Source organism: Eleutherodactylus coqui, chromosome 6 (assembly GCF_035609145.1).
Source record: "Eleutherodactylus coqui strain aEleCoq1 chromosome 6, aEleCoq1.hap1, whole genome shotgun sequence".
NCBI lineage: Eukaryota > Metazoa > Chordata > Amphibia > Anura > Eleutherodactylidae > Eleutherodactylus > Eleutherodactylus coqui.
The window spans coordinates 209,201,105-209,216,000 of NC_089842.1; the positions used below are offsets into that span (position 1 = coordinate 209,201,105).

General features: G+C 48.3%; 1 long non-coding RNA gene across 1 annotated transcript in view; it reads right to left on the reverse strand.

Annotated features, from left to right (window-relative positions):
- Nucleotides 1-3,657: 3,657 nt before the first annotated feature.
- Nucleotides 3,658-14,896, reverse strand: part of LOC136631585 (uncharacterized) — a 39,598-nt gene continuing 28,359 nt past the window's right edge. Inside the window, exons 2-3 of the long non-coding RNA XR_010793062.1 lie at nucleotides 3,924-4,025; nucleotides 3,658-3,830 (exon numbers count right to left, since the gene is read on the reverse strand). This is a non-coding gene — a long non-coding RNA (uncharacterized lncRNA). The remainder of the gene's footprint in view (nucleotides 3,831-3,923; nucleotides 4,026-14,896) is intronic.

Below are 14,896 nucleotides of genomic sequence, written 5' to 3' on the forward strand. Positions count from 1 at the left end.
CAGAACCCCACAGATAACTAAGGCTGTGGACTTGTCTGACATCCTGTGAATCCTCCCTGTCGCACCACTATTCTGTGTACACGTGATATGATGGCGTGTGTGAAGTTTATGGACTGTAAATAATTTTCTTTACAAGTAAACAAGCTCCACCGATCATTCCCGGTTTTGCTCTGAAACATTTTCCTGTGTGTAAACTATTTTATTCAATCATTCAGATTTACTGCAGAGTTCGGAATGGTGGCCTCACAAGTGACAAAACGGTCTTAATGTAAACCACATCTTGGGTTACCCTGTGAAACTTGCTTAGTAGTAACTTGGACGGATCCCCTGCTATCCCTAGGGGAAAAAATGGTAGAGCCCCGTGACAAGGCCTCAACCTACCTCGCTATCTCCTCGGCTGTGGGCCCACTCCTCGGAGGCTGCACCATCCTTTGCTATTATACGTCTATTTGCTTTATCATATTCAGACCAAGATGTTATCCATATGATCCATTTGCTTTATTGATCATTGCTCAAGAATGTTTAAAATTTCAAATATATGTGTTCAGTTTTTTTTAAGTTAAAAAAAAAAGTGCCATTTCAAATTGAAAAATCAAATGATTACATACCGCTGTAAATCTCACACTACACTGGCATCTTTTATCTTTAATGTTTTCTCTATACGTATCTCATATAATTTAGGGCTCATTCAGACGAGCGTAGTTTTCGTGCTGCTAGCGGCGCAAAAAGATCGTGGCTATAGTGCTGTAAAGAATGCACGAACGGGGTACTTGAAGCAGCTCATTCACACGATCCTAGGTGCGTGCTGTGTGCTGTCAGGCTATGAGCCTATGGAAAGCACGCAGCAAAGATAGGACAGGTCCTAACTTTTCAACGCACCACGAAGCTGCATTCGACTTTGCTTGTCCTATCTTTGGTAGGTGCGTGCTGTTACGTGCGTCTAACAATCATCCATGTGAACGATTCTATAGGAACCTATTGGTTAGGGTGGATTCAGACGACTGTATATCGGCTCGGTTTTCATGCCAAGCCGATATACGTCGTCCTCATGTGCAGGGGGAGGAAGGATGGGAGAGCCAGGAGCAGGAACTGAGCTCCCACCCGCTCTCTGCCTCCTCTCCACCCCCTCTCCGCCCCTCTGCACTATTTGCAATGAAAGGAGGCGGGGCAGGGCTAAGTTCCGCAAATTAGCCCCGTCCCGCCTCTCCTCATTGCAAATAGTGCAGGGGGGTGGAGAGGAGGCAGAGAAGGGGCGGGAGCTCAGACCACTGCTCCTGGCCCTTCCAGGCTCCCCCCCTGCAGAGAGAGACAACGTATATCGGCTGGGCGTGAAAACCCAGCCGATATACGTTCGTCTGAATCCACCCTTACCTATATAAGCGAGTTCTGTGTGCTGCTAGCATCACAAAAACTACGCTCATCTAAATAAGCCCTTAATTGTATGTTGATTATTTTAAGGAAATGAATTGCCCACAACTTCCGACATTTTGATCATTCAGTTTCCTAATCATTCCGTTTATATTCTCTAATTTTATATATTCTTTTCAGTATACACAGGAGAAATGACACAACGCTGCCACATCATTTCTTTTAAACTCACTCCTATTTCATTTTATTTATGTATGTAACACAATTAATATATGGCAAATATTGCATGAAAATGAACTGAATTTTTGACACCTGATTCAGTTGTTTTACTGATTCTGTGGAAGTATTTTAATTGTGAATTATATTTAATTCAATTATTTTCCTATTCTTTCTTTTAAAATTTTGTTCTGTTTTAAATTTATTTTAAACTTTAGCTTTTCCCCCACTCTGCATATTATTTTGCACTAACACTAGCTTATACCCAGCTGTCTAATGAAGAGGTCTGCAAACCTCGAAATGCAGTACTTTGCTGGTTTTAATTCTAAAAATAAAGCAAGTTTGGCTTTTGCGCAACTTTAGCTTTATTAGCAACAAAACCTATAATTAAAGTCGCAGTGTCAGAAGAAGTCCTTACTATATATATAAAGGCCCTTCACAGAAAAGACATTATAAAATCTTTAACTTTATTAAATATCTCTTAAAAAACATTCACATAATGGGCACAGAAACCACAGTAACAGATAACGTGTGATTGATCCTAAACTGGGCTAGAACAAATATGACATACCACACGCGTACCAGAACATACCAAATTATCGGCCAATAAGATGTGTATCAACGATGAATATCTTGTTTATATCTTAGGTAAATCTCTGCTATATCAAGAGAAGGTACTGTCACATGGCATGTGGTATAGGCTCGTTAATAGTGTATAATAGCCTATGTACTCTGATAAATACACCATTCAGAAGCTCATCTATAGTAGGGTTTGCGTATTGATGCGTTCAGAGCAACTAATGCTCTTCCTGTTTATTTTGGGGGATAGTGGGTATTTCCAATCTTGGCTGATCAGCAGGTTATGACTTTGCCTGATTGTAGGTGGTATGAACTTCTCAGACAGTACATAACTCATATACCTGCAGTAGCTCAAGATTTTTTTCCCCGCTAGTACGTGCTCATGCACACCAGACCACAGCTCAGTTGTGCATTATATACTGCCATATACTGGTTGGCTAGGAACTAAGTGTACGCTAACCCAAATGGTGTAAGATTATGCACCTATGCGCACTTCCCAGATAATAATAATGCCAATTATGGTACCCACGTAGTAATAGCATTTTTGTGCCTCCTGTAGACCCCACATAGAAAGTGCCCCATACAGTAAAAGTGCCAAGGCTTTCTTTATGTCGCAACTCAGTAATAAAGCCCCCTTTTATGTCCTCACTCATACATAATACCCTTTTTAGGCCCTCATTCAGTCATAATATCCCTCTTATGCACGCACTCAGTTATTAAGCTCACATTTGCCCTATTCCATTATAATGCTTCCTTTTGCCCCACTCAGTAATAATGCCCCTTTATATGCCTCCAATTAGTTTTAATGTCCTCACTTAGTTATAATACCTTCTAAGGCCACCATTTAGTAATAATGCCCACTTATGTGCCCCCATTCAGTAATAATTTCCCTCATGCCTATGTTCACTAATAATGTCCTCTTATGAGCGCCTGCACACGAGCGGAAATTCCGCGGCAGGATTTCCCGTGGGATTTCCGCTGCTGGAAGCCTGCATTGGATTGCGTTAGAAAACGCAATCCTATGCAGATGGCCACGGTTTGGCCGCGCGAAATCTCGTGCGGCAAACAAACCACGGCATGTTCTGTTTCTGTGCGGGGCTCGTCACTCACCCGCCGCCAGCTCCGGTCTGTGCATGCGCCGGCACATCAAACAGCCGCGGGTGCGGGTGAGTACGCGCTGGTCCCTGCAGGCGCTTGGGTCGGGTCCCGCGGCGAGAATTCTTGCTGCTGGATCCGACCCGCCCGTCTGCAGGCAGCCTATATCATAGAATGGTGGAATTGGAAGGGACCTTTGGGGTCATCGGGTCCAACCCCCTGCTCAGTGCAGGATCACTAAATCATCCCAGACAGATATTTGTTCAGCCTTTGTTTGAACACTTCCATTGGCCTTTTGGTGGCATTTTGTTATAGTTTGTGGCGGCTGGTGGTACTCTAGTTGTTGACGGTTTGTAATAGTTGGAATCGGCAGGTGATAATATGATGCGACTGGTGGAAATTAGTGGAAGTCTGATGCTGGTTCATGGCTCATGTTGATAGCTGGTGATGGTTTATGGCAGATGTTGAAAACTGATGGTAATAGTTGATCATATTGTCACGGCAGCATGTGGTGGTTTAGTAATGGGTGATGACTGTTGCTCTTTTTTGAGATCCTTTGGGGAAGTGACCACCTAGAACAAGAAAACATTTTAAATACAATTTAATGAAAATGTCATCTCCCTTCCCCCATTAAAGTGAGAACACACCATAGTGCTCTGTATTACCTCATCACTAATGGTCCAGTTTTGGCTTCTTCTCAGAAGGCAGCTCATAGATGGCAACTGCTGCTCTATGACTTAGTCTCCTCCTTATTTCATCGTTCAGGCCTAAAAAATAACAAATTCTGACGTTAAATATGAATAACAGACAAGAAGTAGGATATCAGGATCATGGAATGTTACATTGCGATATTGTAGAGAGTAACACACTGGTCAGGTTCTCTGGGCTCCTATTCAACATTCCTCTCTGTAGGCATCAGCCCAACCAGGACAAAACACTCCAATCTATTTAGATGAAACAGTGAATGGTGAGAAGTTTGCAGACTGAGTAAAAAAAGTTGAACTTCCAGCGTGTCTGACAATTGATCATCATCATTATCTAAATAGTGCATCCAGAGAGTTACAGTGCAGACATAAGCCTTCAGCGTTATACTGTATGTCCGATTATACCTGGCAGAGGAGACCCCATAATAAGCACAGAACTCAAACTAGACCCAAGATTAATCCAAACCCTTAAATACATTCAGACCCATGGAAGTACAGTAAATACCATGCTCAAGTGAGAAACCTTAAATAATATACTAGTTTGCTTTCAATAGGGCCAGAGTCAAGAGATAATGCCCAATAGAAGATGCATTAAATCTGTAGGCCCTGTACTATAGTCTTGTACTATACAAATAGTGACTTACTAGTATATACTGGGATCTTTATTTCTAGCGCAGGCTCCCCAAACTCTGGGAGTTCTGCAGCTTGCTCCATTTAAGGGTGACTACTAGAGATGAGCGAGCACCAAAATGCTCAGGTGCTCGTTGCTCGAGTCAAACTTTCCGCGATGCTCGAGGGTTCGTTTCGAGTAACGAACCCCATTGAAGTCAATGGGCGACTCGAGCATTTTTGTATATCGCCGATGCTTGCTAAGGTTTTCATTTGTGAAAATCTGGGAAATTCAAAAAACTGATGGGAACGACACAGAAATGGATAGGGCAGGCGAGGGGCTACATGTTGGGCTGCATCTCAAGTTCCCAGGTCCCACTATTAAGCCACAATAGCGGCAAGAGTGCCCCCCCCCCCCCAACAATTTTTATTTCTGAAAAACCCTCATTAGCAAGGCATACCTTAGCTAAGCACCACACTACCTCCAACAAAGCACAATTACTGCCTGCATGACACTCCGCTGCCACTTCTCCTGGGTTACAACCCCCCAACCCCCCCGCACGACCCAGTGCCCACAGCGCACACCAAAGTGTCCCTGCGCAGCCTTCAGCTGCCCTCATGCCACACGCTGGCCTCATATTTTTAAAAATAGTCACAGGCAGGTACAACTCCGCAATGGGAATTCCGTGTGCCCCCAACAGCATGGGTGGCTCCCTGGAACCCACCGGCGGTACATAAACAAATCCCATTGCAGTGCCCAGCACAGCTGAGGTAACGTCACATTAAATGCAGGTGGGCTTCGGCCCACACTGCATGCCCAGTCAGACTGGGGTTCTTTATAATTAGACACATGCAGTTACAACTCCGTGTGGACCGACAGCATAGGTGGGTCCCAGGAAGCCACCGGCGATACATAATTGCATTGCCCAGCACAGCTGAGGTAACGTCAGATGAAATGCAGGTGGGCTTCGGCCTACACTGCATGCCCCAGTCAGACCGGGGTTTTTTATAAATAGTCACAGGTAGGTACAACTCCGCAATGGGAATTCCGTGTGCACCCACAGCATGGGTGGTTCCCTGGAACATAAACAAATCCCATTGCAGTGCCCAGCACAGCTGAGGTAACGTCACATTAAATGCAGGTGGGCCCCAGTCTGACCGGGGTTTTTAATACATAGACACTGGCAGGTACAAATCACTAATGTGAAGTCCCTGTGGACCCACAGCATGGGTGGCTCCCTGGAACCCACCGGCGATACATAAATGTATCCCATTGCAGTGCCCTGCTCAGCAAAGCTAACGTCACATACAATACAGGTGGGCTTCGGCCCACAGCGCATGCCCCAGTCAGACTGATAATATGTACCTTAACAGTAACCGCGTTGGTGGGAAACGGCCTCGCCACCATCATGTCTTTGGGAAGCCTCCGCTTCCACACCACAGTGACATAGCATTAGCAGCGGTGTAGTCAGAGCCCAGAATTAGTAACATTTCAGCGGTAGCATTAGGGACAGGCCCCAGTAACATATCACTAGCAGCAGTATAGGGGGAGCACAGTCTTAGTTCCATTTCAGTAGTAGTAGCAGTCAAGACAGGCTACAGTAACATTCCTGTTGCAGCAGTTTAGGAAGATAACAGTCTCTTTCACATTTCAGTAGTTGCAGTATAGCCAAGGCCCCAGTTACATTTATGTAGCAAAAGTGTAGGCCAACCCCACACACCTTGCTGTAGCATGAGTGCAGGCGAAGCCCATAAAAATTACTAGGATTACACTGTAGGCGAGGGCCCCAAAAAATTGGTGTACCAACAGTACTAATGTACCTCAGAAAAATTGCCCATGCCCAACCAAGAGGTCAGGTGAAACCCATTAATCGCTTTGGTTACTGTGGCTTAATTTGTAACTAGGCCTGGAGGCAGCCCAGTTAAAATAAAAATTGGTTCAGGTGCAAGTTTCAACGCTTTAATGAGAATTGAAACGTATAAACATTGTTTACAAAAGTCATATGACTGAGCCTTGTGGGCCTAAGAAAAATTGCCCATTCGGCGTGATTACGTGAGGTTTCAGGAGGAGGAGGAGCAGGAGGAGGAGGATGAATATAATACACAGATTGATGAAGCTAAAAGGTCTCGGTTTTTTATGGTGATAGAGAACGATGCTTCCATCCGCGGGTGCAGCCTACGTATTGTTTAGGTACCGCTGCTGTCCGCTGGTGGAGAAGAGAAGTCTGGGGAAATCCAGGCTTTGTTCATCTTTATGAGTGTAAGCCTGTCGGCACTGTCGGTTGACAGGCGGCTACGCTTATCCTTGATGATTCCCCCAGCTGCACTAAATACCCTCTCTGACAAGACGCTAGCCGCAGGGCAAGCAAGCACCTCCAGGGCATACAGCGCGAGTTCAGGCCACTTGTCCAGCTTCGACACCCAGTAGTTGTAGGGAGCAGAGGCGTCACGGAGAATGGTCGTGCGATCGGCTACGTACTCCCTCACCATCCTTTTACATTGCTCCTGCCAACTCAGCCTTGACTGGGCAGTGGTGACACAGTCTTGCTGGGGAGCCATAAAGCTGGCAAAGGCCTTGGAGAGTGTTCCGCTGCCTGCGCTGTACATGCTGCCTGATCTCCGCGCCTCCCCTGCTACCTGGCCCTCGGAACTGCGCCTTCTGCCACTAGTGCTGTCGGATGGGAATTTTACCATCAGTTTGTTCACCAGGGTCCTGTGGTATAGAATCACTCTCGAACCCCTTTCCTCTTCGGGTATGAGAGTGGAAAGGTTCTTCTTATACCGTGGGTCGAGCAGTGTGTATACCCAGTAATCCGTAGTGGCCAGAATGCGTGTAACGCGAGGGTCACGAGAAAGGCATCCTAACATGAAGTCCGCCATGTGTGCCAGGGTACCTGTACGCAACACATGGCTGTCCTCACTCGGAAGATCACTTTCAGGATCCTCCTCCTCCTCCTCAGGCCATACACGCTGAAAGGATGACAGGCAAGCAGCATGGGTACCCTCAGCAGTGGGCCAAGCTGTCTCTTCCCCCTCCTCCTCATGCTCCTCCCCCTCCTCCTCCTCCTCCTCAAACCTAGACATGAGGGTTCTCTGACTATCCAGCGACATACTGTCTTCCCCGCCTCTGTTTCCGAGCGCAAAGCGTCTGCCTTTATGCTTTGCAGGGAACTTCTCAAGAGGCATAGCAGAGGAATGGTGACGCTAATGATTGCAGCATCGCCGCTCACCATCTGGGTAGACTCCTCAAAGTTTCCAAGGACCTGGCAGATGTCTGCCAACCAGGCCCACTCTTCTGTAAAGAATTAAGGAGGCTGACTCCCACTACGCCGCCCATGTTGGAGTTGGTATTCCACAATAGCTCTACGCTGCTCATAGAGCCTGGCCAACATGTGGAGCGTAGAGTTCCCCCGTGTGGGCACATCGCACAGCAGTCGGTGCACTGGCAGATTAAACCGATGTTGCAGGGTCTGCAGGGTGGCAGCGTCCGTGTTGGACTTGCGGAAATGTGCGCTGACCCGGGGCGCCTTTCCGAGCAGGTCTGACAAGCGTGGGTAGCTTTTCAGAAACCGCTGAACCACCAAATTAAAGACGTGGGCCATGCATGGCACGTGCGTGAGGCTGCCGAGCTGCAGAGCCGCCACCAGGTTACGGCCGTTGTCACACACGACCATGCCCGGTTGGAGGCTCAGCGGCGGAAGCCAGCGGTCGGTCTGCTCTGTCAGACCCTGCAGCAGTTCGTGGGCCGTATGCCTCTTCTCTCCTAAGCTGAGGAGTTTCAGCACGGCCTGCTGACGCTTGCCCACCGCTATGCTGCCACGCCCCGCGACACCGACTGCTGGCGACGTGCTGCTGCTGACACATCTTGATTGCGAGACAGAGGTTGCGTAGGAGGAGGAGGGTGGTTTAGTGGAGGAAGCATACACCGCCGCAGATACCAGCACTGAGCTGGGGCCCGCAATTCTGGGGGTGGGTAGGACGTGAGCGGTCCCAGGCTCTGACTCGGTCCCAGCCTTCACTAAATTCACCCAATGTGCCGTCAGGGAGATATAGTGGCCCTGCCCACCTGTGCTTGTCCACGTGTCCGTTGTTAAGTGGACCTTGCCAGTAACCGCGTTGGTGAGGGCGCGTACAATGTTGCGGGAGACGTGGTCGTGCAGGGCTGGGACGGCACATCGGGAAAAGTAGTGGCTACTGGGAACTGAATAGCGCGGGGACGCCGCCGCCATCATGTTTTTGAAAGCCTCCGTTTCCACAATCCTATACGGCAGCATCTCCAGGCTGATCAATTTGGCTATGTGCACGTTTAACGCTTGAGCGTGCGGGTGCGTGGCAGCGTACTTGCGCTTGTGCTCAAACAGTTGCGCTAGCGACGGCTGGACGCTGAGAGACATTGCTGGATGGGGCCGAGGACAGCGGATGTGGGCGTGTGTGTGCAGGCCGGGAGACTGTAGTGCCTGTGTCCTGAAAGGGGGGTTGGATCTCAGTGGCAGGTTGGGGCACAGGGGGAGAGGCAGTGGTGCAAACCGGAGGCGGTGAACGGCCTTCGTCCCACCTTGTGGGGTGCTTGGCCATCATATGCCTGCGCATGCTGGTGGTGGTGAGGCTGGTGGTGGTGGCTCCCCGGCTGATCTTGACGCGACAAACCTTGCACACCACAGTTCGTCGGTCGTCTGCACTCTCAGTGAAAAACTGCCACACCTTTGAGCACCTCGGCCTCTGCAGGGTGGCATGGCGCGAGGCGGCGCTTTGGGAAACAGTTGGTGGATTATTCGGTCTGGCCCTGCCTCTACCCCTGGCCACCCCACTGCCTCTTCCAACCTGTCCTGCGGCTGCAATTGCCTCCCCCTCTGAAGACCGGTCCTCAGTTGGCTTATCACCCCAGGTGGGGTCACTCACCTCATCGTCCAGCGTCTCTTCCTCCAAATCCTCTGTGCGCTCCTCCCTGGGACTTACTGCCCTTACTACTACCTCACTGATAGACAACTGTGTCTCACCGTCATCGTCCTCCTCACCCGCTGAAAGCTCTTGAGACAGTTGCCGGAAGTCCCCAGCCTCATCCCCCGGACCCCGGGAACTTTCCAAAGGTTGGGCATCGGTCACGACAAACTTCTCCGGTGGGAGAGGAACCATTGCTGCCTAATCTGGGCAGGGGCCCGAGAGCAGTTCCTGGAGTTGCAGCTGTGAACGGCGTAGAAGACTGGGTGGTCGATAGATTGCTGGATGCACTTTCTGCCATCCACGACAGGACCTGCTCACACCGCTCAGTTTCTAATAAAGGTCTACCGCGGGGACCCATTAATTGTGAGATGAATCTGGGGACCCCAGAAACTTGCCTCTCTCCTAATCCCGCAGCAGTCGGCTGCGATACACCTGGACCAGGAGCTCGGCCTGTGCCCACACCCTTACTTGGGCCTCCGCGTCCTCGCCCGCGTCCACGTCCTCTAGGCCTACCCTTAACCCTCAGCATGGTGTATTACGAGTAGAGCAGAAACAGAACGCTGTAATTAAATGTGCCGCTTATTGGCCTGTGGTTGGAAGCTGACTTCGCTTACGGAACACACAGCAGAGCCAGGAAACAATTATGCGCAAGCCTGTAGTGAGACCTAGGTATGTATGACTGAGCTGCTGCAATTCACAGCGCAGAACCAGGGAAGTGGACAAAGCCCAGTGGTAGGCCTTAAGTATTTTGCCTCAATTTTTTAAAATGGTGAGGTGAAAAACCAGAGACACCGCATGCAGCGGATATAATGTGTACTGTTTCCCTGTGGCGGGATGACGGCGGTCATGTAACAGGCACAGCAGAGCCAGGAAACAATTATGCGCAAGCCTGCTGTAACGCTTAGCTGGGTATTAATTAGCAACTACTACCCCCAGCAGACACCGCATGCAGCGTATATTATGTATACTGTTTCCCTGTGGCGGGATGACGGCGGTCATGTAACGGGCGCAGCAGAGCCAGGAAACAATTATCCGCAAGCCTGTAGTGAGACCTAGGTGCGTATGACTAAGCTGCTGCAATTCACAGCGCAGAACCAGTGAAGTGGACAAAGCCCAGTGGTAGGCCTTAAGTATTTTGCCTCAATTTTTTTAAATGGTGAGGTGAAAAACCAGAGACACCGCATGCAGCGGATATATTGTGTACTGTTTCCCTGTGGCGGGATGACGACAATGATGTTACGGAATGCACAGCAGAGCCAGGAAACAATTATGCGCAAGCCTGTAGTGAGACCTAGGTGTGTATGACTGAGCTGCTGCAATGCACAGCGCAGAACCAGTGAAGTGGACAAAGCCCAGTGGTAGGCCTTAAGTATTTTGCCTCAATTTTTTAAAATGGTGAGGTGAAAAACCAGAGACACCGCATGCAGCGGATATAATGTGTACTGTTTCCCTGTGGCGGGATGACGGCGGTCATGTAACAGGCGCAGCAGAGCCAGGAAACAATTATGCGCAAGCCTGCTGTAACGCTTAGCTGGGTATTAATTAGCAACTACTACCCCCAGCAGACACGCAGTAAACTGAAGACAGTCACAGGCAGCCCAAATATAGTATTTTTCCCCAATTTTTTTTAAAAAGCCCACTGCCTATATAGCCAGTATACCTCTTTCCCTGTACCACTGTCCCTGCCTCACCAGCCCCTATACTCAGTAAAATGACTGCAGACTCAGGACGCTATGGTCTGCACGCCCGATATACAAAAAAAAAAAAATTGTGCAACACTGCTAAAAGCAGCCTCAACAGTACTGCACACTGTCAGATGTGGCCCTAAGAAGGACCGTTGGGGTTCTTGAAGACGAATATAACACCTAACACTCTCCCTATAGCAGCTACAGCAAGACAGCACTTTCCCTCCTCTATGTCAGAACGCATCTGTGGTGAGCCGCGGGAGGGGCAGATTTAAATACTCAGTGTCATCTGATCTCTCCAGCCACTCACTGCAGGGGGTGGGATAGGGCTGGAACGTTACAGGAGGAAGTTGTAATGCCTTCCCTGTGCTTCTATTGGCCAGAAAAGCACGCTAATTTCTCAGGGAAGGAAATGTAATGGAGTCGAGCACCGCGTGGTGCTCGTCTCGAGTAACGAGCATCTCGAAAACCCTAATACTCGAACGAGTATCAAGCTCGGACGAGTATGCTCGCTCATCTCTAGTGACTACCCACTGGCGTTTTTTTTACTGCGAAATTTGCAGCGGTTTTTTTTTCTGCAGGGGTCTATGGGACTTGTAAAGCTAAAATCGCGATTTTGCGGTAAATCGCAATTTGGCGCGATCGCAATTTTAACATTACAAGTCCCATAGACCCCTGCAGAAAAAAAAAACGCTGCAAATTTCGCAGTGAAAAAAAACGCCAGTGGGTAGTCACCCTTAGGGCGCCTACCCACTTGCCTTGCCGATTTTCGCGCGTTTTTTGCAGCCCTCCATTGACAATCATGGGTGCATTAAGAGAAAAATAAGGACACATATATGCAACTGACAGTTCCTATGTGAAAAAACCCCACGAAACGGAAAAAAAACCCCAGTTGGACAAGAACACATTCTATACTAATTGCTCTTGAGAAAAAACGCAAAACATCTCAGGAAAAAAATTCCCCAGTGGGTAGGCGCCCTAATACTTCAGTGTTCTTCTCCTTTTTAGTCCGTCTTCAACAGGACAGGCAGATGATAGTGGAGAAAATGGAGAATATTATTAAATTCAGCTGAGCAAAGTTTAAGTTCACTCATAAAGGTAAAGAATCTTTACCTTTATGAGTGACTTTTATCTATTTTTCTGTGACTACCGGTAATGTTACATATGTGTAAATCTGTCTGTCAGGCTTGTTTTATACTGGATTAAAGCCATTTTACTATAGAACCGTTACACATCCTCACTGTACACTTACATGTTGGGTCCTTCTCCCAGTATCTGCCTTGTTGTTTCTGGGAGATATTCATACGGACATTATTGTGGTTGGCGCTGGTTATGTAGATCCTCACTTCACTAAGTAAGGAATATGAAGTGACACATTTCTGAGTCGTCACTATGTATGGTGGTTACCAGTGGAAGATTCTATTTCCATGGAGATAGAAGGTTTACATTACTCCTACTTGGTTCATGTCTGAATCCTCACCGTCCGTAGTCATGAGGATGCCTGTGTCTGAACTATATCCTGTTTGCAGTTTGCTGTATATGGAGCTGCTCTGACCCTGTCTGGTGTCCCCTGCCTGATCTGAGTCTTCTGCCTCTTTTCCTAATTCCATTCAGGGAGAGTCAGGTTTACCCTTGGTTTCTGTGTGGGGCCGTCCTTGTTGGGATGATCACCTACCTTTTGGCAGGGTTTCCCCTACTTCTATGGTGTGGGGTCAGACTTCCCCTTTTTCCGTACTTTGTTTCTTGTTTTCTCTGTTTGGTGATCTCTGGGTCCGGTTTTGAGTGTATATGCATCCCTCTAGCTATAAATATATTAAAATAGTGTATGTCACCATTCAAACATCCTACATATATGTTACTGTAGCCCTGCCATCTCCCAATCTTATTGAAGTCAAATCTAACTTCACTAAACTTCCTCGAGGAAAAGAAAGAAGAAAGAGGAAGGAGGGAAGACAAGCAGGAAGCAAATGGAGGGATGAGAAAAAGGAGTGGGAGAGAGGAGAAACAGGTGGAGGGAGGAGAAGGAGGGGAAAAAAGGAGTAGTGAGGAGAAGGAGATGAAGGAGGATGGATTAGGAGGGAGAATGGGGAAGGAGAAGGAAGGAGCAGAATCAGATTCAAGAAGGAGGAGAAGAAGAAAAAGGGAGGAAAAAGAGATGAAGGAGGAGGGATGAGGAGCGAGAAGCAGGAGAATGAAGGGGGAAAAGCAGATGGAAGGAGGAGAAGGAGTGAGAAAGCGGAGAAGGAGATGAAGGTGGAGGGAGAAGGAAGAAGGAAAAGGAAGGAGCAGAAGCAAATGCAGGAAGTAGGATGAGAAGAAGAATGAGGGAGGATAAGCAGGTGGAGGAAGGAGAAGGAGGGAGGAAAGAAAGATGAAGGAGGGATGAGGAGCGAAAAGCAGGAGAATGACGGTGGGAAAGCAGATGGAAGGAGGAGAAAGAGATGAAGGCGGAAGGAGAAGGAGATGAAGGCGGAGGGAGAAGGAGGAAGGAGAAGCAAGGAGGAGAAGCAGATGTAGGTAGGCAAAGGAGGGAGAAAATGAAGAAGTAGTGAGAATAAGTTGATGAACGAGGAGGGATGAAGAGGGAGAAGAAGGAGAAGGAGGTAGAAGAAGTTTGCATATGTAGTTAGTAGAGATGAGCGAGCACCAAAATGCTCGGGTGCTCGTTACTCGAGTCGAACGTTCAGTGATGCTCGAGAGTTCGTTTCGAGTAACGAACCCCATTGAAGTCAATGGGCGACTCGAGCATTTTTGTATATCGCCGATGCTCGCTAAGGTTTTCATTTGTGAAAACCTGGGAAATTCAAGAAAGTGATGGGAACGACACAGAAACGGATAGGGCAGGCGAGGGGCTACATGTTGGGCTGCATCTCAAGTTCCCAGGTCCCACTATTAAGCCACAATAGTGAGACCCCCCCCCACACACACACACACACACACACACACACTGTCAGCATAAAGATCGTTCTCCTCTGCCACAGCTGTAACAGCTGTGGCAGAGAAGAACGATGTTAGCCCATTGAATTCAATGGAGCCGGCAATACAGCTGGCTCCATTGAAAGCAATGGGCTGCCGGCGATCGCGGGATGAATTGTCGGGAAGGGCTTAAATATATAAGCCCTTCCCTGCAATTCATCCAGAAATGTGTAAAAATTAAAAAAATATATACTCACCTTGTCCCGGCAGAACGATGTTAGCCCATTGAATTCAATGGAGCCAGCAATACAGCTGGCTCCATTGAAAGCAATGGGCTGCCGGCGATCGCGGGATGAATTGTCGGGAAGGGGTTCAATATATAAGCCCTTCCCTGCAATTCATCCAGAAATGTGTAAAAATAAAAAATATTTATATACTCACCTGGTCCCGGCAGACGGAGTTCAGCGTGGCCAGCGGCAGTCCTCCTGAACTGCTCTGAACAGCTGTGAGTAGTATTCAGCAGCCGGGGGTTTAAAATCCCCGCCTGCTGAATGAGCTGCCTCTGATTGGTCAGGCTGTGACCAATCAGAGGCAGATTCCACTCACACACCCATTCATGAATTTATGAATGGGTGAGTGACTGCTGCCTCTCATCTGATTGGTCCCGCTGAGCCAATCAGAGGCAGCAGTCACACACCCATTTATAAATTCATGAATGGGTGTGTGAGTGGAATCTGCCTCTGATTCTCAGGGTGCATTCACACGAACGTCTATCGGCTCGGT